The 16,737-nt window shown below is 44.9% G+C and overlaps 1 long non-coding RNA gene across 1 annotated transcript in view; it reads right to left on the reverse strand.

Moving 5' to 3' along the window:
* Window positions 1-10,717: 10,717 nt before the first annotated feature.
* The window catches only part of LOC141124041 (uncharacterized), a 35,126-nt gene continuing 29,106 nt past the window's right edge, over window positions 10,718-16,737 (reverse strand). Inside the window, exon 4 of the long non-coding RNA XR_012240775.1 lies at window positions 10,718-11,499. This is a non-coding gene — a long non-coding RNA (uncharacterized lncRNA). The remainder of the gene's footprint in view (window positions 11,500-16,737) is intronic.

Genomic DNA, 16,737 nt, shown 5'->3' on the forward strand with positions numbered 1-16,737 from the left:
CCGTCTGCATCTCCGCTACCGCCGACGTAGAAGCTTTTTGTGGGGGGATCCGACGTGACTACGGGCTCCCTAATATTCGTGGGGGGGTGTGACCCAGGGACTAATTGGGACCGGGGGCTGTGGAGCCTCACTCTCCAGATGGCGCAGTAGCTCCCGCAGTGCCTCCCACATGCACCCCCCGGTGCACTCTATGGATTACCCCCCCAACCACAGATACCTCAGACAAAACATTTTGAACATTAACAGCATTAGATGATTGCTTACCAGGCTGCCTCGGGCGAGAAGACCCTCCAGCCGTTTGTCCCGACACCACTGCCGCTTCTTGGGAGTCCTCACTCAGCTCTCCCTCCTTGCTGCTGCTGGATGACCTCTCTGGTCGCACCTGCGACCGCCGTTGTCCGTCCACTTGCCGTCCTCTCCGTCCGTTTTCCGCTCCTGTGACGATCTGCGGGGGGGGTGACCTCATCTTGTGAGCTCTGTCCTCCATCACTGCCCTGCATATTGCTGACGTCATTCAGCTGCGCCGCCGATGCGGCCAGCACACAGGCACTTCTCTGGCCAACCCTCCCAGGCCCCGACCTGGGCCTGGAGGCGGGGCCTCCCGACTGACACTCTGTACATGACGACGGGCCTCCTCCATGAGGCAAGATGGCACCGACACGTGGCGAGCTGCCGGCCGCATCACGGACAAGGCCGGCACTCGATGATCCGGATCTCCCCCGCCGGGTTGCCCCCCCTGACCGGAGCATTGCCAGGGGTAGCAACTGAATGGATCTGTGCTCGGACGGTCCTGGAGGGGGCCTGCCTGGAAGACTGGTGAGTGACCACTCCCCTGTGGGACTTTGCCATAGAAGGGTATTCCTCCCAGGCCCCCTGCCCGCCGACGGAGGTGTCTGCTTAGCAGGGGGGCCTGAAGGGGCCCAACTGGGACTCCCAAGCCGGCGTTGAGTCCGGGGGGTATTATCCGGGCTTAGGCACACCGGAAGCCAGAACCTCCGAGCCCGTGCTGGGGCTGCCCTATCTGTAGAGGGGCCCTGCCCTACCCCCTGTAAAGTGGCCGCAATCTGGCTCTGAAGCCATTCCGTGCCATGCTGCTCAGCTGCATCCCTAAGTTGTTCCCACAACTGCTCTAGCCCACTCATCTTACTTGTCAGTGCAGAACGTTCCTCCTAGGTTGCTGACTCCAGACTGCTGCCCCTGCTCCACCCAACTTCTATAATAAATCACACACTCCACCCCTCTCATACTTTTTCTCCAATCTGGTAAGACTGTAACCTTTTTTATTACCCCACCTCTTATTAACCTGTTCTTCTCCGTAATCTACTTGCACCCTGTCATGTATATCCTACGCTTACTTTTCAATGCAGCTCCGTACATGTCTGACTTTAGTTCTGCACTTGCTACACACCTGCACTTTCCAGTGTGTCTTCCAGCCAGGATCTCCTACAGGCACCCATGACACTCTGTGCCCTGTTATACCCTGTCATCGACTCCAGGGAAAATGGGACAGGAGGTATAAGGGAAGCTATCTCATTAACTCACATGACAAATATGGTGAATTTTCACTTTGCAATGAATACCCAAAAATTCCCTTGCAAAGTGAAACTTCACTGGCAAAGTCAGCACTATATTTGTCTTTAGTAAATCAAACCATAGCGTAGCCATAACATTGTACAAAGGTCCCCCTCTCTCGCTTTGATGTGAAAAGTTCCCATTATAATAATATTTAGGCAGATGCAGTTTGTTCTCCATCCAGTAGGTGGTGCTGTGCCACTGTACAGATGGAGGGGAGATTTGGGGGAAAGTTCTTCCTTTGCTGACTCCTTTGGTGTCTCTGAGGGAACAGCTGGTTCTGGTGACCTTTAGCAGCTCCCATCACCCATGTGCAGGGCAGCCATCAGAAATGTTTGGGCCCCTTACACAGGCTGACCAGCAACATTCCCCAGGGCTTGCCTATGGGCCATCCTACCGAATCCGCACACTGGCCATCTCACCTGTACGCACTCAGCCCCCCCGTCCTATATATATATATATATATATATATATATACACACACACATCTGTATATATGGAAGCCCCTCATACACAAATCTGTACACACACAAGCCTCTGGCCGCGCCCTGTACACAAACAGCCCCCCTCCCTTTCCTTCACAGCCCCTACCTGTAACTTCCTACCTGGTCCCAGCTTGTTTTTACATAGCTGACATGTTGCTGAGAAGCACAGTACAGGCAGATCACTGTCACTTGAGGGGTGCACATGCACATAGTAGCCAGAGGTGGCAGTAAAGAGCTTGATGTCTAAAATCAATGACATGGGAACTGCAGAAACTAAGATTGTTTCTATACTGCACAGCACGGATCCCCTTCACCCGTCCTGCCTTCTTCTGGCCCGGACGGGCCCCTTATGGTTGTAACGGCTGTACCCCACTGATGGCGGCCCTGCCCATGTGCACCCAACCTCAGGCATTGCAGCAGCTAATTTAACTACCCCCAATAACTAATCTCTACATTTCATAAAAGGAGTAAGTAAACTTGTAAAAGTGTGAAGGTCACGTCAAAAATTACTAAGGAAAATACTGCAATAATAACACAAAATATGTGCTCCCTGAAAATACAATATATATTACAGCTTGAGGACTGCCCCACTAACATTTACTGCTGCAGGGCAGCGCTGGATCATGTATCTCTTACGTGATCAGCACTTTTTGGGTAAGGCATGCACCCGCTGCCAAGGTTTTGCTGTGATTAATGATAGGTTACCGGGGACGCGCTGATCGGCTCCGTCATTCATGGAAGAGAGATCTGTACACTGAAAGATGATCTTGCTGCTTTTATCCCCTGCAAAGCAGGGGGAAAAAACTGAAAGTTAGTAAAAGCAGCACATATTAAACACATTACACATTGTTAGGCACTCAGTATTAGCACTAATCACTGTATCAGTGTCATTATTGATGTCAGTGTCAGTTAGTGTACCCCCCCATCCAGCGTCAGCTAGTGTCAGATTTCCCGCCACACTATCACAGTCCCATTATAAGTCGTTTGATCATGCCATTGCTAGTATAAAAAAAAAAATTCCAGTATATATACTCCATAATTTGTAGACGCTATAACTTTCATGCAAACCAAATAATACACACTTATTGGGATTTTTTTTTACCAAAGACGTGTAGCAGAATACATTTTGGCCTAAATTCATGGAGAAATTCGATTTTTTTTTTTTTTTTTTTACATTTTTTATTGGATATGTTTTATAGCAGAAAGTAAAAAATATTGTTTTTATTTCCAAAATTTTCGGTCTTTTTTCGTTTATATAATAAAAAATAAAAATCCCAGTGGTGATCAAATACCACCAAAAGGAAGCACTATTTGTATGAAAAAACTGATATAAAATTTAATTTGCATACAGTGTTGCGTGACCATGCAATTGTCAGCTAAAGTAGCACAGTGCCGAATAGCAAAAAATTACCTAGTCATGAAGGGTGTAAGGTGGTTAAAAGAAATGTGTGTAGTGTTTGTATATTTTTTTTCTTTATTATGTTTAGGACCAAAAAATACAAATTACAAAATATTTCATTTATAATAAAAACACGAATAACTGAAATGTCAGGGTACGTGCCAAACGGGCGACCTCCTGTGTTCACAATGCAGCAGGGCAACTGCTTGGCACAGGACCCAGAAGCTAGTTCAGATCACTTTAGTAGCAGCATCTACTACAGTGATTTCCAGCTCCAGGGTGATCCCACAGGTATGGTATATACATAGTTACATTGGTCCAACCTTGACCAATGTAACTATGTAAAAATATCCATCTATGGGATTCTTCTTAAAGTTTGTATTTAATAAAGCTAATAACACCTCATTTTGAATACTGACACAGCTCATAGGATTCAAGCATTGATGTACTTTCATTATTTTTATTTTTCATAGCTTGTACTTGCTCAATCAGCAATGCTCAAGACCAGAGCTAAGCCTCGTACACACGATCGGATTTTCGGACAAACGTTCGTCTGTTTTTTGTTGCATGCTAATCTCATGTCGAAAGTAAAGAGGTTACCCACCATACGAAAATTCTCGTAAGACAGGATACAAGTTCAGAAGTGACATCATGTATGTATTCTTTCGTTTCTGAGCAGTCTTGCTCTTACAATTTTTTTTGGACGAAAACCATACTAATTAAATGAAAATCGGATGTTGAGTTCACGTACGACAAAAATGTTAGTCTGCACATCAAGCTTTTGTCCGACAAAATTTGACTTCCGATTTTTGTATCGTGTGTACAGGCCTTTACAGGAAACCATTTGGAAAGAAGTGTGTGGGCTGCCACAGCTAACCTTGCCTTCAATAAATTAGTTTGCTAGTTGCTTGGCTGTGATGCTGATCCAGTGGCCTCAATACATTGATTAACTGACTTGGAACAGGTATGGGGATTCACAGTTTGGATTTAAATCTTTATTTACTAAATACTTATTATGGGTCAGTGACTCACACACTACTTAACCCAAAGACAGACAGGAAACTTGCATTTTCAGGTGATCAACAAAGTCAGTCTGTATACTTCTCGAAGTTCAGGTTTCCTTTAAATTTTTAGTTTTTTTACATAAACCAGCAGAGAATAAAACATTTAGGGAGATGGGAGCGTGTCAATCACAGATTACCATAGTGCAGCAGGAAGAATACAGCAATAAACACAGTTTGAAATGACAATATATAGTAATGAATTCAGTGTTCAGCAGTAGAATAGAAAACCAGTACTCCTGGATATTGAAGAATATAATGTCAGATATTATCTTAGTATAGAAACAGATGTAAGAGACAGGAACCAATTGACCTACCAGCATGTCTTTGGAGTGTGCAGGAAACCAGAGTACCCAGAGGAAACCCACGCAAGCACAGAGAGAACATGCAAACTCCAGGCAGGTAGTGTTATGGTTGGGATCCGAACCAGCGACCCTTTTGCTGCAAGGCGAAAGTGCTAACCACTACTAGTGGCGACTGGTGTTCTTTTTTTTTTTTCTTTTGTGAGTGAATGTAGCCAACCTCTCTTGTTCGCTCTGGAGATAGACTATGGACTATGACAGGGCTCAAAATTTCAAGTCCTGAGCTACTAGCCAGGCCACCAGTTGCCCCACCCAACCCCTACCCTGCCCCACCTCTAAACACACCCTCATTATCTCATGAAATGACACAATGTTTTATGCAGATTTAAGTTACAAAAATACATTTTAACAACAACTTTATCAGTGCCCATCAGTGCAGCCTCACCTGTGCCCAACAATGCAGCCTCACCTGTGCCCATCAATGCATCCTCACCTGAGCCCATCAATGCCGCCTCACCTGTTCCCATCAATGCCGCTTCACCTGTACCCCACAATGTAGCCTACCTGTGCCCATCAATGCAGCCTACCTGTGTCCAACAATGCAGCCTACCTGTGTCCAAAAATGCAGCCTACCTGTGCCCATCAATGCAGCCTACCCGTGCCCAACAATGCAGCCTACCCGTGCCCAACAATGCAGCCTGTGTCCATCAGTGCAGTCTCACCTGTGTCCATCAGTGCAGTCTCACCTGTGCCCATCAATGCAGCCTCACCTGTGCCCATCAATGCAGCCTCACCTGTGCCCATCAATGCAGCCTACCTGTGTCCAACAATGCAACCTACCTGTGCTCATCAATGCATGGGAAGAGAGGAGAGAAAGAGGATTGTCGGCCGGATTATCAGAGAGCGGGGAACATCGCTGTAACAGCTTTCATTTGAATTGCCGTGTGTTCCCGCCGCTCACCGTCACATACAGCCCTGCCTCCTGGCCCGGGTAATTTGATATATGTCACATGTCCTGGCATTGGACTGGTGATCTGTCTATCAAAGTACCCGGGCCAGGAGGCGTGGCTGTATGTGACGGCGAGCACACGGCAATTCAAATGAAAGCTGTTACAATGATGTTCCCTGCTCTCTGATAATCCGGCTGCCTGCTCAACTCTCTCTTCCCCTTGGCATAGAGAGGGGAAGAGAGAGTTGAGCTCCCATTCAACCCCGCCTGTCAGCGGTGCTCGCCCCCCTGCTCGCCAGACATAATTTTCCACTCGCAAAATGTAAGAGTAGGCGAGTGGAAAATTTGAGGGCTGGACTATGGCATTTGTAGTGTGCATAGAGCAGTGCACATGACTGCAACTAATATCCACTGCTTGTTCCAAACAAATGTAAGTGAGGAGGAAAAAACGGAAAATTGAATTCAAATACTTACCGTAATTTTTCTTTCCTGACGAGCTCCATGGCAGCACAGCTGGGTGAGGCCCCGCCCACCCCCCTACGTAATCGGGACTTAACTATACATTTTTAGCTCACCTCAGCCTCAGCGTTCCGTAACTCGTACTACTTAACTGGGCAGGCATTGTGCTGCCATGGAGCTCGTCAGGAAAGGAAAATGGTAAGTATTTGAATTAAATTTTCCGCTTTCCTGGTGGCTTCATGTCAGCACAGCTGGGAATTAACTAGCCACACACGGGAGGGTAATGCTTGAAAACATTTTTAATCTACACTTAAGGCAGAAGCCAGAACACTCCTGCCAAAATCTACAGTAGTCAGAGCCGCCGCCTCTATGCAATAGTGCGCCATGAGGTATGTATGGACGTCCATGTGGCTGCCTTGCAAATCGTTTCCAAGGACACTTGTCACGCCGCTGCCCAGGAGGTTGAGACTCCTCCAGTGGAATGCACTGTGACTCCCTCAGGCAGAGGCAAACCCTTTGTTTTGTAGGCCAACAATATAGCCTTGACTAGCCATGAGGCGATCACTCTACCAGAAGCCCAGGTCCTTCCGAGCACTGTTAGGGATGATGAAGAGATGGTCTGACTTTCTGAGCTTGGCCGTCACGTCCACATAGGTTTTCAGTGAAGAACCCATATCGAGTGGATTTGGATTCTGCAGGGAGTGTAATTTCTTGTGTCATATGAAATCTGGAGGCTACCTTCAGAACGAATCTCAGTATTGGCCTGAGCACCACTCTATCTGGGAAGAAAGAGAGGAAGGGCTCTTTAAACCCCAAGGCCGCTATCTAGGACACCCTTTTGGCTGAAGTTTTTGCCACAAGAAAAGAAGTCTTCAATGAGAGATGCTATAGTGAGACAGGGGGAACGAAGGTGTCTGATGAAAGGAAATCCAAGATTAGAGGCAAGTCCCATTTCGGAAATCTCAGAGATCTTGGCAGTCTTAGGCGGGTAGCTGCTCTGAAGAATTTAATCACCAACTTATCCACGGCCCACTGGGTACCAGTGAAAGCCGAGATGGCAGACACATGGGCCTTTAAGGTACTTGTGGAGAGGCCTAGTTCCAATCCCGCCTGAAGAAATTCCAGTATGTTGCAGACCCTTGGCGAATTTGGCGAAAAGTCATGTCTGCATGCAAATTCCACAAACTTGTTCCAAATTCTGGTATAGGCATTGTTGGTACTGTCTTTTCTGGATCTCATTAGGGTATTCATGACCCTGGTTGAGCATCCAAGACTGATTAGCCTTCACCTTTCAAGACCCAGGCCATTAATCTCAGACTCTCTGGGGCCGAGTGGCAAATTGGCCCCTGCATCAGCAGGTCTGGCGTTACTGGTAGAGGGTGTTGTTCTCTGATACTCAGCGAGAGGAGCAGTGGATACCAAGGTCTCTTCGGCCAGTCCGATACTGCCGCTAGAATGGACACCCTTTCCTGTCCCAATCTGCGCAGAAAAAGGAGGATCACCGGAATCGGAGGGAAGGCATATGCTGTCTTGAAATTCTATTCCGCTGTTAATGCATCCACCGCCGTCGCTTGTGGGTGACTGGACTTGGCAAAAAACCTTGGTAGTCTGGAATTTATGAAGAGGCAAACAGGTCCACCTCCAGAAGGAAGGCCCATGTCACCAGGCTCCGAAAGACTTGTGGTAACAGAACCCACTTGTCCAAGTCAGCTCTGGACAGGTAGTCTGCTTCAGTATTTAGATGACCAGGCACATAAACTGCTGTTAGCAGCTGTAAGTTGGCTTAAGCCCAATCCATAATCGGGGGTCACCTCTCTCAGGAGAGCAATGCTGCGAGTGCCTCCCTGCCTGCGGATGTAAGCCTTTTGAAGCTAGACATTGTCTAGCTTCAAAAGGATGGGCGCTCCTTGAATATGACTCTTGGAAGCCAGGAGAGCCTGGAAGGCTGTCCTCAATTCCAGTATATTGGAAACCACATTGGCAGCCTGAAATGTCCAATGACCTTGGGCCCAGTGGTTTTTGTATAGAGCTCCCCAGCTCATTCCGCTGGCATCCGACTGAACTATTTGCCACCTCGTTGTGAATAAGGAGTGGCACAGAAGAAGATTCTGCTGCCTCGACCACCAGTCCAAGTTGACCCTCAATTGGGCTGTGATCTGGATTCTCCGACCAAGATACCCCAATCTCCATTGATCTAGGAGACCCACTTGGATAAGGCGCGAGTTACATTGGGCCCATTTGACCATCGGAATGGTTGAGATCATTATACCGAGAAGTCGCATGCAGTCTATTGTTGGCAGGTACGACTTCTTTCGAGCTTCTGACATCGTCTGTAGGATACAGGATATCTTGTCTTTGGGTAATGCCACTGATGCTATCCAAGTATCTATTTTCACAGCTAGGTACACCAAAGCTTGAGTAGGCAGAAGGTAACTCTTCTCTTGATTGATCAGGCAACCAAAGCTCTCCAACATCAACAAGGTTGTCTTCCGATGTGCCAGGAGCGTGTCGTTGTCTTGGCTTAGAAGCAAAATGTCATCCAAATAGTGATGTATTCGGATTCCCTGCAACCGTAGGTGTGCCACCAGGATCTTTGTGAATACTCTGGGAGATGTGGTCAGTTCAAAGGGCAGGCATACAAACTGATAGTGAAGTTGTCCCACTGCGAACAGAAGAAACCTCTGGTAGAACGGGGCCATGGGCACGTGGAAGTACGCATCCCCGAGGTCCACCGACAGTAGCCAATCTCCCAGTTGTATGACCTTCAGGATTGTTTGGAGCGACTCCATCCTGAATCGATCCTTCTTGAAGAACCTGTTGAGGTCCCTGTGGTCTATTACTGGCCTCCAAGTCCCCGACTTTCTGAACCAAGAATGGAGGCGAGTAGATTCCAGAAAAATGCTCCTGCTGGGGAACTGAGATTATTGCTTCTTGCTCCAGGAGGGTCTTTATGTATTTCCAAAAGACATCCTGTTTTTCCCTTTCTGAAGACATCTTTGTTGAGACAAAGGTTCTGTGGGGCTGTTTAAAGAATTCCCAGCTGTGACCATACCTGATGGTCAAGATCACCCACGGCTACTTTATCCTTTGTTCCCACATCTGACGGAACCTGAATAACCTGGCTCCTACCTGGCAAGTGTGAGCCGGTGGATAGTCAAAAAGACTTATCGGGTTCTTGCCTCAGGGAAGAGGTTTGTCTTCTGGACTTGCGGTTTGCCACAGAGTTCGGCAATTGCCGGGGATACTCCCTTCCTGGCCTGTAGGACCTGGTGTCTCTGCCTCTAGGTCATGATGTGTTTCTGAAGGCTGTGTTTTTCTTATGAAGTAGCCTCTGACCCCGAGGGATAAACCCCGATTTTCCACTAGTTGCCTTTGTGATAGCCGTGTCTAATTTATTTCGAAACAAGGAGTGACCCTCAAATGGAATCTTACACCATCCCTGCTTGGATGCTGGGTCCACCACCCAGGGCCTCAGCCACAGGGCTCTTCTGGCAGTTACTGTGTTTAGCATAACTTTCGCCAGAATCATGATCAAGTTGATGGATGCCTTGGCCATAAAAGAAGCTGTTAGCTTCAAATTTGCTAACGAGGCCAGGACCACGGCCTTGCCCAGGTCATTCTCCACCTTTGGATTTCTGAATCCAGGCCTCCATGGCCTTAGAAATGGTGGCCAATGCCATTGACGGCCTACATGCCCCACCAGCCAGTGTGTAGATCTTTTTAAGATCCACTCTCCTATCCAGTACATCCTTGAAGGTTACTGCGTCATCCAGTGGCAGGGTTACGTGTCTCGCGAGGCGCATGAGTGCCGCGTCTACTACCGGCACTCCAGAGCCTTCACCTTCTCTGTTTTAAAAGGATACAGCTTTGTGAACCAATTCTTGAATGCAATCCTTTTATCTGATTGATTCCATTCATCATAGATCACCTCCCGGATCTCTTCCATGAAGGGAAAGGCGCATGCTCAGAGCGGACACCCAGCGTGCGTTCCACGCTGGCCTGCATTTCTACCCGAGGAAATCAGAAAAGGCAGAGAACGAGCGGGGCTCGCCCCTAACAGGTACAGTGATCCGCTGCTCCAGAGGAGAGAGACACAGCACGCCGCCCAGCTCCCACCAAGCTGAATGTTTAAGGGAGCATGAAGCCGCCCCAAGGAACAGCAGGGCTCCCTGACAAGGTTGCTATTAGCAGACTTAGGAAGCAGGGACTGCGTCCAGCAGCAGACAAATCCGGACGGACAGCAAGCACTTTATACCAGCTAGGAGGGGAGACACCATTAGTCCTGACCTAGGAGGAAGAAAAAGGAACGCTGAGGCTTAGGTGAGCGAAAAATTTATCGTTAAGTCCTGATTACGTAGGGGGTGGGTGGGGCCTCACCCAGCTATGCTGCCATGGAGCCGTCAGGAAAGAGAGGCTCAGGAGCTCACTGAAGGCAGAAAAACACAATAACTAACGTTTTCTTTCTTTTCTTTCGTTTTACAGGCCCATTAAGTAGTGGATGTGTATGGATAATTTTTGGACAATAAGGATATCGTTTAGTGTTACTTTAACAATTTATTTTCTTAAATTTATTCTTTTTAAACAAACAATTTCTCTTCTAGAAAAAAGATGTGTTATTTGTGCCTGGATTGATTTTAAAGTAATGAGATGCTTTTTTTCCCCTCTTAATCCCTAATTTCTCATGGTCTTGATTTCAGTAACAGGTAAATGAACCACTGTGACTGTAGCCGTGCACTTGGCCAGTGTCAGTAGATGAGTCAACAATGAGACTGCTTTCAGAAAAAAAATGTATGGCTGCAACTCATGGAGCTATCCATACCTCCCAACCTTCTAAAGCAAAAAAAACAAATGTTTAACCCCATGGGGATATTTTTCAGTTGCTATTTTTCCTTTTATATTGGCATAAAGAATGACTATTGCAATAATCTGAAGGACTGGTGAAAAGTTTACCACAATAAAAAAAAAATATATTTATATAGATCTTTACACGAGAGCAAAAAGAGGGACATTTGAAGAGGAAAGACGGACATAGGTTTTTGCTTCCAAAAGTGAGACAGTCCATCCAAACAAGGGACATTCAGAAGCTTTCACTGTGATGCTGCTGTGAACAATGAAACATTTTCCTGTGGAGTCCAACTCCTGACCCTTCCACCACCACCTACCATGTTATGTCATTTTTATTTTTACAAAACCAGATTATCCTGTTGCAGATATTAATGTGTTCTTTATATGGAGAGCTGCCATTCAGCTGTACAGATTGCCAATTGAGAACCTGCAGAGAAAGAGAATGTGTGAATTGAAGGATAATTGAGCTCTGGGGAAACATATTACTTTTGTTAACAGCCGCTGGACAATCCTTCCCCTAATTTTGTTTTTACTGCCAGCTTTTTTTACACCTTCCCAAACATGACAAAATAAAGAAAATACTATATAAAATAGAAAAGTAAACTAGATGTTGTTTTGATTCTGCCTCCTCTGTTCCTTTTGCTCTAGCCCACCAATGCTTTTTGCACATCTAGGCCAATCCTCACCTGTGTACACTAAATTTATAGAAGAGCACCCATTAAATATTCCAGGGATAGCCTTAAACTGGCAATTTCTCAAAGCAACAAAGCAAGCTGAATGAAACAAATCACTTGATTCCCCCATCCACACTTAACAGCCTAAATAGGCAAATCTACAGTGCCGGCTATTGTACTCTGATAACAGTCAATAGTGGCTATCAGTAAAGCTCAAACAGCTTTTCATCTGATTGGAGGCAAACGCTGTTCGGCCAAGACCAAGACACCTTCAATCAAAGTTGATTGGAAAATAGACTTTTGTCGAGCTGGGTGGTGCCCACAGAATCCACCAGTGGCAGCTGGTGGTTTTTTTTTTTGTGGGTGGCGGCATACAACCACCTCAACCACCCCCACAGTGCTCTGCGCCCCAAGCCCACCCTTTTTTGAAGCCTTTTAGAGCCTCTGGCTCTAATCAAGTGCTTCAAACCCCCCCTCCCACATTGGAATCCATGGTTCAGCACCCTTCATGTACATCAGGGGGCCAGACGCATGGATGGGGGGGCAGCGACCGTACACCCCTAATGCACGGGCCGTCACTGGGATCCACGCAATTGATTTCATACAGTTCAGAAAGAATCGCCCAAAATTCGATCCCTGAATGGCCAGCCTTAGACATACCTAAAAAAAAAAAATGTATGAGAAGGAAAAGAAGGTAAACTAGACTCCTAGAACAAAGTGGGGCTGATTTACTAAAACTGGAAAGTGCAAAATCTGGTGCAGCTGTGCATAGAAACCAATCGGCTTCCTTTTTTTTTTTTTTTTTTTTTTTTTTTTGAACAAGCTGAAGTTAAAAATTGATAGGCTACTATGCACAGCTAGAAACAAAGAAAGGAGGCGCCTCTGGGTGCAGACTTAAAAACAATTTTAATAAAAAGAGCAGCAACAGAGATTGCACTCATATTTGTGTTGAGTTAAAAAGGCATATGAGAGTCCCAGATGTAACTGGAGGGGTCTGTGAGGTCGATCATCCCTGCCATGGATGTGTAATCAGACTGGTCTTTCAGATGCACTGTGTCCACCGGCCAGCAATGATGGAGGAATACCAGAATGAGACTTGGAAGGCAAACGGCAATCCAGGTGAGGGGCGATGACATGACACACATGCGTTGTGTTTCCGTCCGTTGTTTCCCTCCCCCCTCCCCTTTCTTTCTCCCCCCCCTTCCCCCCTTTTCAAATGACTGTTTTCCCATATGCCATATATTACATCATTTTAGAGGGATAGTCACTATAGTCACTATAGTCTCTTTCTGGACTATACCATATATTATACTCTACATCCCATGACATTCTTCTTTTCTTTTTCTTTTTTTCTCACATGTCCTTCATTCCTGACACTACTCCATACAGCTTCCTCTCATGACCACTCCCCCCAACTCCATACAGCTTCTTCTCATGACCACTCCCCTCACTTCTTCCCATATATTTTCTGAATTAGTCCCATAGTAACTAGCTTGACAAAGGAGTGCAGCCGTCATGCCATTCACGGCTTGCTGACTCAGGAAACGCGTCGCGTGTGTGATGTCATCGCCCCTCGCCTGGATTGCTGTTTGCCTTCCAAGTCTCATTCTGGTATTCCTCCATCATTGCCAGCCAGTGGACACAGTGCATCTGAAAGACCAGTCTGATTACACATCCATGGCAGGGATGATCAACCTCACGGACCCCTTCAGTTACATCTGGGACTCTCATATGCCTTTTTAACTCAACAAAAATGTGAGTGCAATCTCTGTTGCTGCTCTTTTTATTAAAATTGTTTTTAAGTCTGCACCCAGAGGCGCCTCCTTTCTTTGTTTCTTACAGTGCTTTTTGGGAATATGGTTTCCATTCCCATTGAAAGGCTGCCGTGAATGTGGGCTTTTTACCTCATCGACTTTATGCACACCATCATGGACTACTATTATCTTTTCTTATCCCTTGTTCCAGTTCATCATTTATATGCATAATATTGTCATTTATGTGGATTATTGCTTTTAACCTTTGCGCCAAACACTTGTTATACTATGCACAGCTGCACCAGATTTTGCTTTCTCCAGTTTTAGTAAATCAACCCCAGTAATTAGCAAAAAGGAAACCATCCTGTCACGCTCCAAGCTATGAATGTAGACCATGAGGAATTAAAAGTAAAAAAAAATGATTGGGTAAACCCACATCTGCTTTTTTATCTCTACTTCTCCATTGTTCTGGTGTTTTTAATGTACCCAATGCAATAACTTAGAGATTGGTTGAAAAGGTTTATGTATTTATAGTAATTTGTAGTTAATTATTACATTTTTATAGAAGTCTATACATTAGACCAAAAAAAGAGGGGCAACTGAGAAGGAAAGAGACAGTGGGATTTGGTCCAAATGATGGATAAACGCTAGAACAAAGGACCCAGGTCTCAGATACACAAACCCTGTATAAAGGATATGCAACATACAATAGGTAGTAAACATGACATATAAAATATCAGTAAAATGACAAGGAAAATCAGTTTATAGGATTTAATACAATCGCCAGCATGTGTTTTGATGCAGTGAATTTTACAGAACACGATGAAGTTAACCTTTAGCTCAGTATCCTAGCGCTACATTATAATAATACTAATAAGATTATGTTCACAAAATGAAAGCAGAATACCCTTTTTAATATTGTTATTTAAAAGAAAAGATTTCACTTCATTCCTTTTCAACCATGTAGAGATTTCTCATTAATGGTTTCTGTCTAAAAAAAAATAAACCTGTAATAGCAGTCATAAGTGTCTACTGACTGCTCCTTAAATACACTTCCAGAGTGTAATGACCTCATAATCCCATCAAGCATCCCTCCTATGGTTTATAGGTCAAATCACACTTGGATGTGCGAAAAATAATCTATGCAACATGCTTAAGAAGTCATTAATTACTCTGTTAACTAGAGGAAAGGCAATGAAGTGCTCTATTCACGTATACAAAAAAAAGCAGCTTTGGCATACATGATTGTGTCTTGTTCAAGAAAGTTGACTGGCCTTTGTGACCTTGGTTATAAGACTGTAGGAGATGTTGTGAAATTCCAGTCGTTACTATAGGAGTTTATGGCAGATAAGGAATATCTTGCAAAAGGGTTTACCAAAATCAAGCTGTGAGTCCAAAAGCAGTATTAAAGCCAAAAGCAAACATTTATTATATAGTCACATTTAGGCTAATTCATAGATGACTGCATTCCTTTTTTAGACTTTCTCTCTTCTGTTATCATCTGGTGGTCCCGGCAGCAGGTCTGTTGTTTTTCAAAAGCACAAGCTCTGTAAAACCTTTGTATGTAAAACCTTTATCTCAAAAGGAAAAAAAAACCGTTTGCTATAACTGATTATAAAGTGTGAGCTAGAGTTTGGCTTAAATTTGTTATTGTGTTTAACCACTTAAGCCCCAGACCATTTTGCTGGCCAAAGACCAGAGCACTTTTTGCAATTCGGCACTGCGTCGCTTTAACTGACAATTGCGCGGTCATGCGACGTGGCTCCCAAACAAAACTGACGTCCTTTTTTTCCCACAAATAGAGCTTTCTTTTGGTGGTATTTGATCACCTCTGCGGTTTTTATTTTTTGCGCTATAAATAAAAATATAGCGACAATTTTGAAAAACACATTATTTTTTACTTTTTTTGCTATAATAAATATCCCCAAAAAATTTTAAGCCTAAGGTGGAGGGGAAGAAACAGCTTTCCAGGGGGTAGATTGGGCGGAGCACTAGACTGAGCCTTTAAAATGGAGTCCAAAATGTCGGGGGAAAGGGTCCCCAATACTTGTGCTGGAGGTAAGATATTGTGAAACTTAGAGATAGTTTCAAACAGGGCTCAAAGCTGCGAGACAGCAGGTAAGTTTGGCCTCTAGGAGGAAAAGATTCAGACTGTGGCAGTTAGCTGGAGAGGTGGCCTGTAGAGGATTCAATCAACTTGTCAGTGTCTTTAGCTACAGCAGAGTCATATAAAAGCAAATGGTTATGCAAACTGGAGTCACACTTGGAAAAGTTGTCATGATCAAAATCCGAATAGGACTATAATAAAGGCATGTGACTGATACTTGCCACAAAAGAGTTACAAATGGGCAACTGGTCAGCAGTAGCTCTGGATGCAGGTCTGGGACCAGAACCTAATCTCCCCTTTAGCCCAATCTATGTGTGGGTTATAAAGTTTAAGCTAAGATAAGGGGATAGGCAGGAGAGGTTATCAAATAGCAGCTAATTGTCTCCCTAATGAAATTCTCCAATGGTGAAAGTAATCGGTATAGTGCACAAGGTGACTAGGCCCATGGACAAAAAGCTAAGACTAAAAAGGGTTTGGGCACATTTGTCAAAGGAATCTGTAGACAGAGTGCTAGGTCCCCCCTTTCAATGAAATTGCTAGTGGCATGAGAATATATGAACGCAGAGAGGTGATGAGAAACTGTGGCAGAACTAATTTGTACAAGAACAAATAGGTTATCTTGGGCGGTAACCAGTCACTGTATAGTGTAAAGAAGCAGACCCCATCCACACTAGACTCTTTGCGTTTCCTGGCTTATTAGGGCTGCTGGTGCCAAAGTGGCCGTGGTTGCCACAATATAATATGTTAAACACTAACATATCCCCCTAGACTGGAAATGCTGCTGTCTGCTGTGCCTCCCATGCCGATGTCTGAATAATACAGGAGGTGTGTTACTGGCCAGATCACCAGGTTAAAACAGAAGGAGAAAAACCTAAGAAAAGAAAACAAATGCAAATGCAAAAGAACACTATTGAACATGTATATATACAGTATTTCACAAAAATGAGTACAACCCTCACATTTTTGGAAATATTTTATTATATCTTTTCATGTGACAACACTGAAGAAATGACACTTTGCTACAATGTAAAGTAGTGAGTGTACAGCTTGTATAACAGTGTAAATTTACTGTCCAACTCATGACAAAGAACTCTCTGAGGATCTGAAAAAAAGAATTGTTGCTCTACATA

This window comes from Aquarana catesbeiana, linkage group LG01, assembly GCF_042186555.1.
Source record: "Aquarana catesbeiana isolate 2022-GZ linkage group LG01, ASM4218655v1, whole genome shotgun sequence".
In the NCBI taxonomy this organism is placed as follows: Eukaryota; Metazoa; Chordata; class Amphibia; order Anura; family Ranidae; genus Aquarana; species Aquarana catesbeiana.